The following is a 12,527-nucleotide window of genomic DNA, read 5'->3' on the forward strand; positions in this document are numbered from 1 at the left end:
GAAGTATGAGTCAAGATCCTGTTGGACCTGCTTCTTCGTATTTTCCTCAGTAAGGATCCTAAGTGATGGGATCACATGAGTGTGCAATACAACCTCCATGCTTTCATTACTTGTGCATGGGAAGCTTGTATGCTAATGATGAGTTGCGGTAGGTCTTCATAGTTCCAGATCTGACTTTTGATACGTACTTGCAACTCGACCACATGGGCCTACATCATCTTTTGTAAATGAAGCGGGGCTCCCTTGTACTTGATTTTCCATGCTCTCATGTTATCAACAACAGTATGTATTTTCTTAAAGATGCGTACTCTTCTTGCACATCACTGCTGCAATCCGTGGAGATGAGTAACTACTTGATGCACGATACCTACCTTGGAGTACAATGCTCGCATAAGTGTGTCCAATGACAACACTTTATCTAGTATTACCTTCTTCGGTTCATCTTGGATGGACATTGTCACAAAGTCTCCTCCCTACCTGGCCACCTGTAGTCCCTTCGAAATTCTCTCGTTCTCAGCTAGGAGAAAATGAGGACTTGAGCTAGTGGCTTCGGCATATACTCCAGTTGCATTGGCCAATACAACTGGATTCTTGTGCACATCAATCAAGATCACTTGCTCTTCAAATTGCGCAGGGGATGTTTGGTCCTTTGTAGTCAGTAGTCTCTAAGACTACACAACTCTATGATGAGATTCATCGAAGGAGATGTTGTGCATCTTTGCTTCTAGTTGACCACCAAGGATCTCAGTGCCTCCTTGGTCATCTGAGACTTTCTCATCATCTGGATGCATTGAAGCAGGTGAGTAAACCTCTCTTTGGTGAGGTATGAGGTCATTTTCCTATTCCAACTCCTCCTGCTCCATGTTTGCATCCAACTGTTCAAGAGCTTGTTCTATCTCATGAGAAAAGTCTTGCCCCTATGAGGGTTCACCTTCTTCGCCTGATGCCATTTTTTTAGAAGAATAACCTACTTGAGAAAGATTGCGTAAATTTCATTGGGAGGCTGAGTGACTGGCTTCTAGAACTACGCAAAAGGAATTCTAGGATGTCTGGGAGGCTAGACTGGATGCTAGATCTATGAATTGTGCAATCAATTTGGGAAGCTGGCTGTTGGGATTATGCAATGCACAATGCCATTTGGGAAAGACTGTTGGCCCAGGGACAAATTTATGCAAATTTTTTGGCCAAGCAGCCACTAACCACTAGAATTGTGCAATTTAGTCCAGGAGGCTAGTGCTAGGTAAGAATGTGCAAATCTGGAGAGGAAGGTGAGCCTTCCTTCCCCATATTGTGCAATGCAGTCTTGGTGGGGGCAGAGCCTAGGTCGAGGTTGGCCCAACTCGCTGATGGGAAACTAAAAGCATGTAAGTTAATGAAATACATGGTGACACTAAGTGATAGGAGAAGTGATCAAAAGTGCATACAAAACATGAATGGAATATTCAGCAAACAGGGCAAGATGCATATGGGTGAGGTTGTTCGCCCTTTCGGCCAAATCTTGTGCAAAATAGTTTCATGCATGCGACAATTATGATATAGAAATGAAAATTGACATAGAACTAGGAAAAGATAAAATATATGTAAATGACAATAGGCATTCAAATAAATCTAGCCAACAACACTCACACAAGCTAATACACAAAAAAGACAGAAACGCTGAAAAAGACAAGTTGAGGCTACTTACCCATGAATAGCTAAGCAAGATGTGTCAAAGAGTCTTGGATGTGCTATGGGATGTCAAAGCTCTAACATTGATGTGAATGAATGAGCTATGATGCATCAAATAAATAAGTTAGGTCTCATGATCCATATGACGCAAATCTAGGAAAAAGCGACACTTGGAGAAAAACTTCTAAAACAACTTTGCATATAACCCTCAACTGCTAAAAATACCTCCATGAATTATGGGATTCCTTTTTCATGTTGTCTCTTGCTATTTTGGAAATATCAATTCATGCATGCATGCAAGTCAAGTTTCCTCGATCTTGGGTGGAACTAGTCAACCAGACCGTCCATGCATGCCAATGCTCAACTACTTGGGAAAAATGCGCATTCTTGACTTTAACTTGGGCTGACTGTCCAAGGGGATTGCACAATTTCTAGGTAGGGTAGCTAACTACTTCCTAGATTTGCACAAATCCTTGGCTGAACAACCTGCTGCTGGGAAAAATTGCGCAAATCCTGCTGGGAGGGTTGACTCGCAGGATTGCGCAATCCTGGAGCCCAACAGGCTTTTAGAGAGGATTGCATGATTCCTAGAGAGAAGGCTAGTTTCCCTCCAAGAATGTGCAATTTTCAAGGGGAAGCTACTCATCTTGTAGCTGGTCCAACTCCAGGTAAGCTGCTTGTGAGGGGAATGGATCGAATGTGATCAACAGACTGCCTTTCTACGGGGAGAACACTGAGGCTTGAGTACTTGACAAACCAAGACAAAGTGTTGTGTAAGGTTGGTAGGGAAGCCTCAAAAACAAGCTAGGGCAAAATTTTGGAGGGTACCTGTAGCCACTACAACTCGTGGTGACACACTGGTAGAACTCAAGCTCTCTGAATGGACCTTTCATGTGAAAAATGATTCTAACACCTCCAGAAGTATTGTTCAGTTTTTAGCTCATCTTGGTTTCACACTAGCTTGATGTAAGATGTAGCATCTTCCAAACTCTTGGTTAATTGACAGACATTCGATGGGGTTGAAGGGTATATAGGTGCACAAGAAGTATAGTCGCCATAGACTTAGTTTCATTTCGGTTTTGCTCCACTACCAACAGGCCTAGACAGTACCCAGGTGGATTCACATAGGAATGCAAGCATGGCTCCGCTGCTAGTGAGATTGGACAGTACCCCACCAGAGTTACTTGCATCACCTCCCTATGTAGGAAGCCTTTCTCTTCATTCGCCTTATTCATTTTTCATTTTGAATTTTTTGACTTTTCATTTTTTTCATTTTTCATTTTCACTATGCATAGCACTTATTTGTTTCAGAGGCGAAACAGGGATACTGACTTATTGAGAGAAAAAGAGGTTGTTACAGTAGAGAAGTAGTTCAATGTATCTCTGACGTGATTGTTAAGGTTTTCCCCCTCACCTTACTCTACTTGACTGAGCTGACAAGGGTTAACCCAAAACAATTGACCAGAGAAGGTGACACCAGTTAGCGTCCAAGCGTCGTGCTTACACCAAGGTTCACTTTGAAGATTATGTATTTTCCTTCGATGTATCATGGACTAAGAGTAACAAGTTCTTCATACAGAGTCAAGATGATAGATAACCAAGTAGCGGTAGCTGTAAAAACCATCTTGTATTTTACCCAGCTTATTTCATGAGTCACACATGGTTTCATCCAAACTAACCTATGAATGAACTAACAATGAAGGCAAGCAAAAGAAGAAGAGAAAATGAGAGAAATTAAAGAAAACAAACAAGAAAGAAAACGAACAAGCAAACAGAGCATGAAAGAAAACAAGCATGGAGGCGAACAACTAAAAGCAAGCACTACTCCTACTCCTACATTAACAGTGCATGGGCCTGATCACATGAAGTCATACTTCCAATGCAAACATCGGTGCATTAGTAGACCCATGTGGTTGAAGGCTTCGTCTGCGAGTAACCCATTTGTGTAGAACAGCACACAAGAAATATATAACAGTGAAGACAACCACACTTCATGTTTTAAAGTTCCCATGGGACATAAGCGAGTGAATTTGCATGAAGAAAAGTTTGTGGAATTTTCATGGTACCGTGTGACACTATGTGAAACTTTGAAGCATAAGCACACTCTTGACTGTGACATGCAAGGAAAGGAAAGAAACAAAGATAGCTTGAATCACGAACGAGTGCTTGCAATGTAAGACTCCTCCAATGCATCAACAATGGGATCGTGCAGTTCGAGTGGAGGAAGTGTGATCTGTGATGAGATGGCTCTTAAATGCATACAAATGACTGATGATGAGCCTTCGGTGATTGAACAGTTTCACGATCAGAAGTGAGACTAACCCCAAGAGAGCGAGGGCCTAACATAACCATTAACTTGGGCTGAAGTGCCTCGACAATCTTCGGTGTCTCAACTTCATCACCAGGTAGAGCATCATAAAATGATGGCTTCGAAAGATCAACTATGATAGATTCATGATCATGATAGTAAATGGAAGCAAATGGATCATGACCGCCATGATTAGAAAAATCAATGAATTCTTCAACATCCTCATTATCAGATGAATCAAACAAAGGGGTAGATGAAAAGTGAATGAACTCATCCTCTGTGTTTATAGAAAAGATAGATGAAGGATCAAATGGATCTTCAATGAATAACTTATCCTCTCCATTGTCAAATAATGGACTAGCATTCAGTGAGTCCTGCGAGTCATCAACAGTGGGTGCATCCGTGGATGAAGAAACACATGCAAAATCATGGATGGCATGTTCACCAAAGAAGCTAGGAAAGAACGAAGGGGGCTTGGAGAGAAGGGGGTCATCCTTCACAAAGTGTTGATGTTCAAGCTCCCACTCATACTCTCCATGAATGACAACGCATGTTGGTTGTGCAACACCAACTCCTTCAGTGGGTTGTTCCTCATTCAAAACAAGTGAGGAGTTTGGAATGGATGAACACAAGACAACATCATCCAAAGGAACACTTGAGTGCGAAGACAGAGGTCAAAGAAAAGAATGCATATGGGAACTCAAAGGACTCACAACCAACTCTACTCAAAAATTGAGTGGAGTGATGTTGGGAGATTGTGAAGGATGATCAAATGTGCGAAAATCATTCTCAACATCATTGGGTGATGGTGGAACTATTGAATGAGAGCAAGGCAGACAGTCCATTGAGAGAACGCCTGCTCCTGCATGGGATTGAGCAGTCCCATCAACGAAGAAGGTTGAGCGAGGCTGGGCATCAAGATTCCTCTTGGGATGGGAATATTTCTTAAGATAGTACTTGAACCAGTCCTAGAGATAAGCGAACTTCATTGGGCTCCTCGGAGCTTGAAACTGCAAGCCACAGAAGTGCTGCCAAAAATCAATAATGGATTCATGTGGGGCCCTTCGTTGCTATAACAGTTTCTGGTCCTGATGGTTTCGATCAAAATGATATAATGTGCCTTCAGTAAGATCACATAAGTGCTCACATGAGTGCATAGTGTCAGTCGGTAGGCTGAGCACCCATCAAAATGGAGATTCGCGAAGTGTGTATGCGAGAAGCAACCTGACCTATTCATTTGTAAACTCATCTTTCTCATAAATCACGGAAAGAAATTTATGTAAGTCCTCAGGCCAGGCCACTTCACCTTGACCATCATACGTGTTAGTCGACAAGAGATTGAAAATCTTCCCCGAGATGGAGACATCTTCACAATTCAAAAAACACCTTGGGGGAAGAAGAATGCAAGACTCCATGAAAGATATGCAAAGGTTCAAAACTGGATGAGAGGACACTACTTGTCATTAGGCCCTCCTTCTAGTGCCACAAATGTTGACAATGTTGGACCCATCAACATGTCAAGGACATCTCCCTGGTAAGAATTCCCAATTGGACCTTAGACCTTTTGGTGTAGGAGTCCCAGCAATGGGCCGTAAGGTAATGCCTTGACCACGATGTCGCATAGAGGCAAGTAAGATAACTCTGTTAGTAGCAAGGGTGTGACTGATGTAGAGAGTCAAGGAATGTGTACGAGAGGTTCCAACACTTCGAAGGGAGGGGAAGATGAAGGTGAATTCCAGGTTGAAAGTGATCAGTCCCAACTTGGCTAGGAATACACCACACAAAGGACATGCACATCCTCCTATGGAGTAGCCCATTCGGATGAGACAGTCACAACATACAAGGTAATATAACATGAACAACACTCACGGATCAGTCTGAGACGAGTGTGATGGTTGATATAGAAGGGTTGATGAGAAAGGTGTGTTTGGTGTCCAGCAGAGTAGTCGCCATGGATGGTGAAAGCATTAACAACATATGCAACACATTAACAACAAGACTCATATAATTGCATACAAATCAGGTCATATACAAGTACGTAAGTTAAACAACATATATCATTAAGGCAACTGGAACAATCTAACTACAATAACAATGTATGCATGAAAATGTGTTGGCTCTTATTATTAAAGAACTATAAGTCACAATCATACAATACATCATGTAAACCTTCTAGCCCGAAGAGTGGAACATTACAGCCACATCCACCTGCTCCTCCAATGAGATGTACTACCTCCGTGTAGTGGAGAAGCGAAGGAGAATTACAATACTGTCCAAGCCTTCTTCAAGATAGTCTAAGTAGAAGCTTGGTTGACCAAAATCCCATACAATGAGTTATGAGGGGCTATTTATAGCAAAGGGTGGGGTGACCCTTGACATTCCCCTTTGTGACCATTTAACTACCCACATGACTCTTCACCTACTTTATGACTGTTACACCCACTTTTGACACTTGACTTACACTTGACATGAATCAACATTATAATGCACATGTACGCATGTGAACAATGGGTTGGACAAGCCAAACTAGAAATCATTCGGACTTAGACAACCATGGAATTCCAACTACTCGCCATCCTCATGATGATCAACAGTGACATATTGATGCCAAGATTGGTAGTCTTTGAGAGTGTCCGTGTGTTCTGTTGTGACATCCATCTGAAACCTGAACCTTACCTCCATAGCATCTGGGTACAATGCTCGGGCTCCTCTGTCGAACTCATCTGTGAGCATGCACATCATTGTCTTTAGTGTGGCTAGACCAGTAACATACTTGCACATAATGTCTACACCGATAGGCAAGTTTGGGCTACTGGTGATGCACATGAGCTCGTCGAAGTACGTTCAAGCTCCAATTGGACTTGCTTCTTGGTCTCTGCCTGAGTAAGGTCCCAAGTTATGGGACCACATGAGTGTGCACTATAACATCCAAGATTTTGAATAGTCATGCATGGGAATCTTGTATGCTATTGATGAGTTGTGGTAGTTATTCATAGTTCCAGATCTGACTTCGGATATGTGCTTTCAGCTTGACCACATTGGCCAACATCATCTTTGGCAAATGAGGCGGGCCTCCCTTGTACTTCATCATCCATGCTTACATGTTATCAACAACAATATACATGTTCTTCAAGATGCGTACTCCTCTTGCACATCACTGTTGTCATCCATGGAGATGAGTGACTGCTTGATGGACGAAAACATGAAGTACAATGCTCGCATAACTATGTCATAAGACAACACTTCATCCAGTATTGCCTTCTTCAGTTCATCTCAGGTGGACATTGTCACCAAGTCTCCTCCCCGCTTTGCCATTCGCTCATTCCCAACTATGAGAAAACGAACATTTGAACTAGTGGCTTCGGCATACAATTTAGTTGCACCGGCTAATGCAGTTGGATGCTTGTGCACATCATTCACGATCACTTGCTCTTGAAATTGTGCAGGGGATGTTTGGTCTTTTGTAGTTGGTACTCTTTGAGATTGCACAACTCTGTGATGAGATTCATCAAAGATATGTTGTGCATCTCTACTTCCTGTTGAACACCAAGGATCGCAGTGCCTCCTTGGTTATCTAAGACTTTCTCATCATATGGATGCATTGAAGCAGGTGAGTCGACTTCTCTTTTGTGAGGCATGAGGTGAGTGTCCTATTCCAACTCATGTTGCTCCATGTCTACATCCAACTATTCAAGAGCCGGTTCTATCTCATGAGTAAAGTCTTGCCCCTGTGAGGGTTCACCTTGCTCACCTGATGATAGTTTTTTGGAAGAATCAACTACTTGTATAGGTGTTGCTTCATCTGTCTACACGTGATGTGCTCCCTATTGAAACTGTTGCTGCTATGCTTCCCTCTCATGTTGGCACAACTCTTTTTCCTTCCGGAGTTGCTCCCTTAGGTCATGCAACTCCTTCTCCACTTCTTCCATTCTCTTCTTATCCCTCTGCGTGATTCGCTTATCACGTTGTTGCCACTTCTGTTGGATAGCCACAGTTTCTTATTCTGCAAGTGGATCTACTCGAAACTTGCAGCTTTGTTCCTCCTCCATGAGGTTGACAATATTTCTCTTCCCTTTGTCGTACACATGTATTCTTGGCTCTACTACCTTTTTTGTTGCTACTACTACTGGTGTTCTCCATGATGTTGCTTTATGCTACCGTGCTAACCACTCTACGATGAAACTCACCTATTCATTGGGTCTGAAGTAATTTTAACAATACCTCCATGAGTCCTCCTTGGCCCAATGACATGCCCCATGGATCCAATTGAACTGAACTCTCATGGATTGATCCTTCACAATGTAGTGTGGGTCATACGGGTTGAAGCTTTGAAGGTCGAACGGGTACTTGTTCATTTGTTCAACTTCAACATCCACTTTGTTGATGCTCTAGATCTCATATAACCCAATCTGCAATGGAAGGGTGGGCCAAGGTGCCTTCTTCTTCCATTGCAGCCTAGCTGTTAATCGTCCTGAGATATGATACACTACTTCCTACATGAAAAGCACGTCCAAAGAAATCTTTGGCAGAACATGCAGAGGCTTCTATGCACTGAACACTCTGATGAACGTGTCGTTTGGTGAGGCATACCAATCTACAATGCTTAACAATGCGTTCATTGCTTTTTCTGACATTCAGGGTGGATCCTGTTAGAATATCAACTTGTACACTGGGGTGACAAGATGGTCAGACAACCATGATAGCACTCAGAATTTTCTCAAGCTGAAAGAAATAAATTTCCAAGGTAACCATAAACCAATCTTTTAGACTTGGGTTCTATTTAACATAAGTCCAGAGAGGGCTCTCTCTTTATGATTTAGCTTTGTTTTATGGGATATTAGGCTACGTATTAAATCTTGGGGGGTTTTGGTTTTGTTTGGTGGTGGAATTCGAGAGAAAATGGATAGAACAAGGTATTTCAAGCCATTGGGCTATGGAGTCAACTGAAGGATGGCTTAACTGGATCAGGTTGATTTAACAAAGGAGAAATTTCACAGGGAAAGATAGCCAAGGAAAAGACAAATGATAGTTTCAAATAGGTGATATGGTCTTAAACAGGGAGGAAGGGCAACTAAGAATCCTTCAATAGGGTCAAAGATGAGGGAAAGTTGGTGCTCATTAACAAAAAGAAATTAAGTATTCTTTGTTAAATGATCACAGTGATAAACTATGAAAGCAGGGAGCAATTAAGAATTCCCTACCTATAATAGCCTAGAAGAAAACGTTAAGAATATAAATGATTTTGAAGATAGAATGCAGTAAAGATCTTTCTGAAATATAACTTTTCATTTATCATTTAGAGATGAAACACATATGAATATTTATTAAACCAGAAAAATTGTAAAAACACAAGATATAGAATACTTATTTGTTTCTCATTTGACACAGGTATCCTGTAAAAGTCCTTTGCTTTATTACTTTGTTCTAGCCAGCCATACAAAAGTTGTTCAACAACACTTCAATTCCAAAAGTAAATTGTCTACAGAAATGTCTAAGAATCCACCCCAAATACTTCAAACGAGGAAGTATTTATACAAATTCTAAACTGAAATATCTTGAAAAAATATCAATATTGGTTTATAAATATCTCAAACTGTTTTACAATAATAGAACTTAAATATAGGACACTCAAAACTAATGAATCTATTTGGCACTATGCTTATGGATTCATGGTGACAAAGAAGATAAATTCGAATTCGATAGCAACTCTTAAGTGATGATGAGGCATCCCAGTCACTAACTGCTTCCTTCCTTTATGCATTCTGCCCCAGAAATACTGCAAACTTAGGGTCCAGTGATACGCTTATATATCTCAATCCGAGCCATATATATAAAAAGAGAAAGAGGTTATTGTATATATGAATGATTTTTAGATAAACCTCTCTCCATTTTCCAAACTTCAACTGCAGCTATTCACAATACCCTTTGCAAAAATATGTCAAAAACGGGACTTTGCACAAACTGAAAAATAGGTGGTGAAGACATGCACTTATCTCCCTTTTGGTAATACTTGTGTAAAAAGTGAGATAGATTTTTGTATATTGGGTAACTATGAGCAAAAACCTCCTCCAGTTTCTCTTAATAGTCCTTGGATTGGCCACAATAGTTTCTGCAAAACTATGACTTAAACATGAAATTTCTGAAGAATGTACCATTCCTTCTCTGATCTCAACTTTTAACCTTAAATTTCTTTTAACTGTTTTTCACTTTTACTTTGGATAAACTTAATTTTTTTTGGTGAAAGTATTTTCATCTCTGTTTAACCCTTACTGTCTCCAAGTTTACTTTTACTGTTTTACTTTTACTGCTTACTTTTACTGCTCTGTTTTTTCATCTGTCTTTACTTTGACATGAATCTGTATGCTCTGTAACTATCTTCCCTGCTGTTTATCTTCATGCTAGCTGATTTACTTGATTTGGTCTTCAATCTGATACTCTTTAATTCTGATACACTTTGACTGTTCTTTACTGTGTCCTTTTACCTTCACTGTATATTTTAGGTGTTTTACTATCTATTTCAACAGTAAATCATTTAATTCCATGTTTCCTTTATTTGTCTTTTAACTGTATGTTTTATTTTCCATCTCTATTTGAATAGATTTGCTAAAAATCTCAGAGTAAACAGGACTTATGACTAGTATGAAGACTGTTTATCCAAGGCTGTGGTCTTTTGATCACCTGTAAAACAAAACAAACTGTTAGGAAAACGTTGGGTTGACAGGGAGGGTCATTAATGGATTTATCAAGCTTTATAGATCTATGAAGTGAGTCCAAAATGATTTTGGGAAGTAAACCATGCTTGAATTGGTTAGCAGAGGCTTCAGGTGGAGCAGAAGGGTTTCATAACTTTATACAGTAGAATGGGCGAAGGGCGAGAAAACATGGATTCTTGGGGATTTGAACTTTAACGGGTAAACTTTCAAAATATGGTGCGAACTGAATAGTAGATGGTTTGTCGTGTAGTGGGTACGCGGTAAGTGGGATCCATTTCATACCTTTTGGGAAGTTGGTGGTTTTGGCAGAGGGTCGCGCAATGCCACATATTGGATGAGATGTAGCATCGGAAAAAAGTCAAAACAACATATATCATGTGGTTAATGTTCGACCAAAAGGCCAGTGTGATATGGGCGAGAGTCGATGGATGAGGGAAGGCTGATCGAACGGTAGTCAACAGTGGAAAGTGTTAGGGAGTTAATGGAGGGGCCCGATGGAATAATCAACATAATTAAAATGACATTAATTATATCGGGGATGATTGTATTGGCGAAAAGGCTATTAGTTAATCCAGGTGATTAATTAATCCCTTTTTAACACTTCGGGGGGTTTTGGCTCTTAATTAATCGTGGTTCGATTAATTAATCCAACATAATTAACTTTATTTATGGTTTATTTTCCAAACCATCGGGAAGGGATATTCATTTATTTTTGGATTTTTAGTAATAATATGGGAAAGGGTAATTTGTTTTGGGAGTTACATAAATAATAAGAGCTAAAAGTTAATATGATCATGGAAAAAGAAATGCACTAAGTAGATGTTTTTGAAAATAAATTCATCATCCAACATTATAACTTAGGCTAAATGTATTTGGGGGGTTCTGTATAAAGAATATTTTAATATTCCTAAGTAAAATAGTGATTTTACTTAGGAAAAGCATTTGAAGGGGATGAGTGAATTATGAAGGGGGGTGAATATTGATGAAGGGGCTTAAGCACTTAGGCATTATAAATTATTGGGCCGAGGGTCTGGTCCCTCCAGAAGTCAGAGAAATGCTCTGAGCCCCTTTAATTTGGGTAGGTGCCTTTTAGTACTTAGGGGAATTTAGTAAAAATTTGGGGAAAAATGAGTAAGGAAGTTAATTAGTTTGACTTTGAGTTCCTGATGTACTGTCTTCATTGTCATCCATGCTTTGTCCAAGTGATGAAAGAAAAATATTTAAGCTTTTAACTTAACCATTCATCACACATTATTCTGCAACCAATCATCTACTTACCCTACCTACTTAACCTATCATTTTTACTTCTTTATTAGGGTGCACTTAAACTGGAAAACCCTTATCAAACTTTCTTTTCTTTTACATAAAGATATCTATCTAAGTCTAACCTTATTACATCCAAGGGCTCAGATTAAACTATTGAGCTCCTTTTATTCACTCTACCTATCTACTAATCTGCCAAGATTAAACTGTTTGGTCAGATCTTTATTCTCTATTTTTAAACATGAAATTGGAATTATGAACTAGCCAAGCTTAAACTGTTTGACTACTCATGGATTGTGGCATAAGTGACAAGCTGCACACAACCTTTATTACACAAAAGTAAAGCAGTGGCATTTGGTCTTGCACACTTTCATGGTCTTTTTTTTTTGTTGGGGTTCATTTTCTTTCATTTTTTTGACCTTCTCTTTATTCTTTTTGCCATTTGATTTTTCTTTTAGGGCATACCCTCTTTACATTTTTTAATTTTTTGATTTTTCACAAATACGGAAATCATTTGCAACAAGCAAAGATATGAACATATTTCAAAGCTAACCCAAGTCAATCATGAAATATGA

This window comes from Pinus tabuliformis, chromosome 5_1 (assembly GCF_031772625.1).
Source record: "Pinus tabuliformis cultivar Carrire ecotype Pingquan chromosome 5_1, CPIR1, whole genome shotgun sequence".
Taxonomy (NCBI): Eukaryota; Viridiplantae; Streptophyta; class Pinopsida; order Pinales; family Pinaceae; genus Pinus; species Pinus tabuliformis.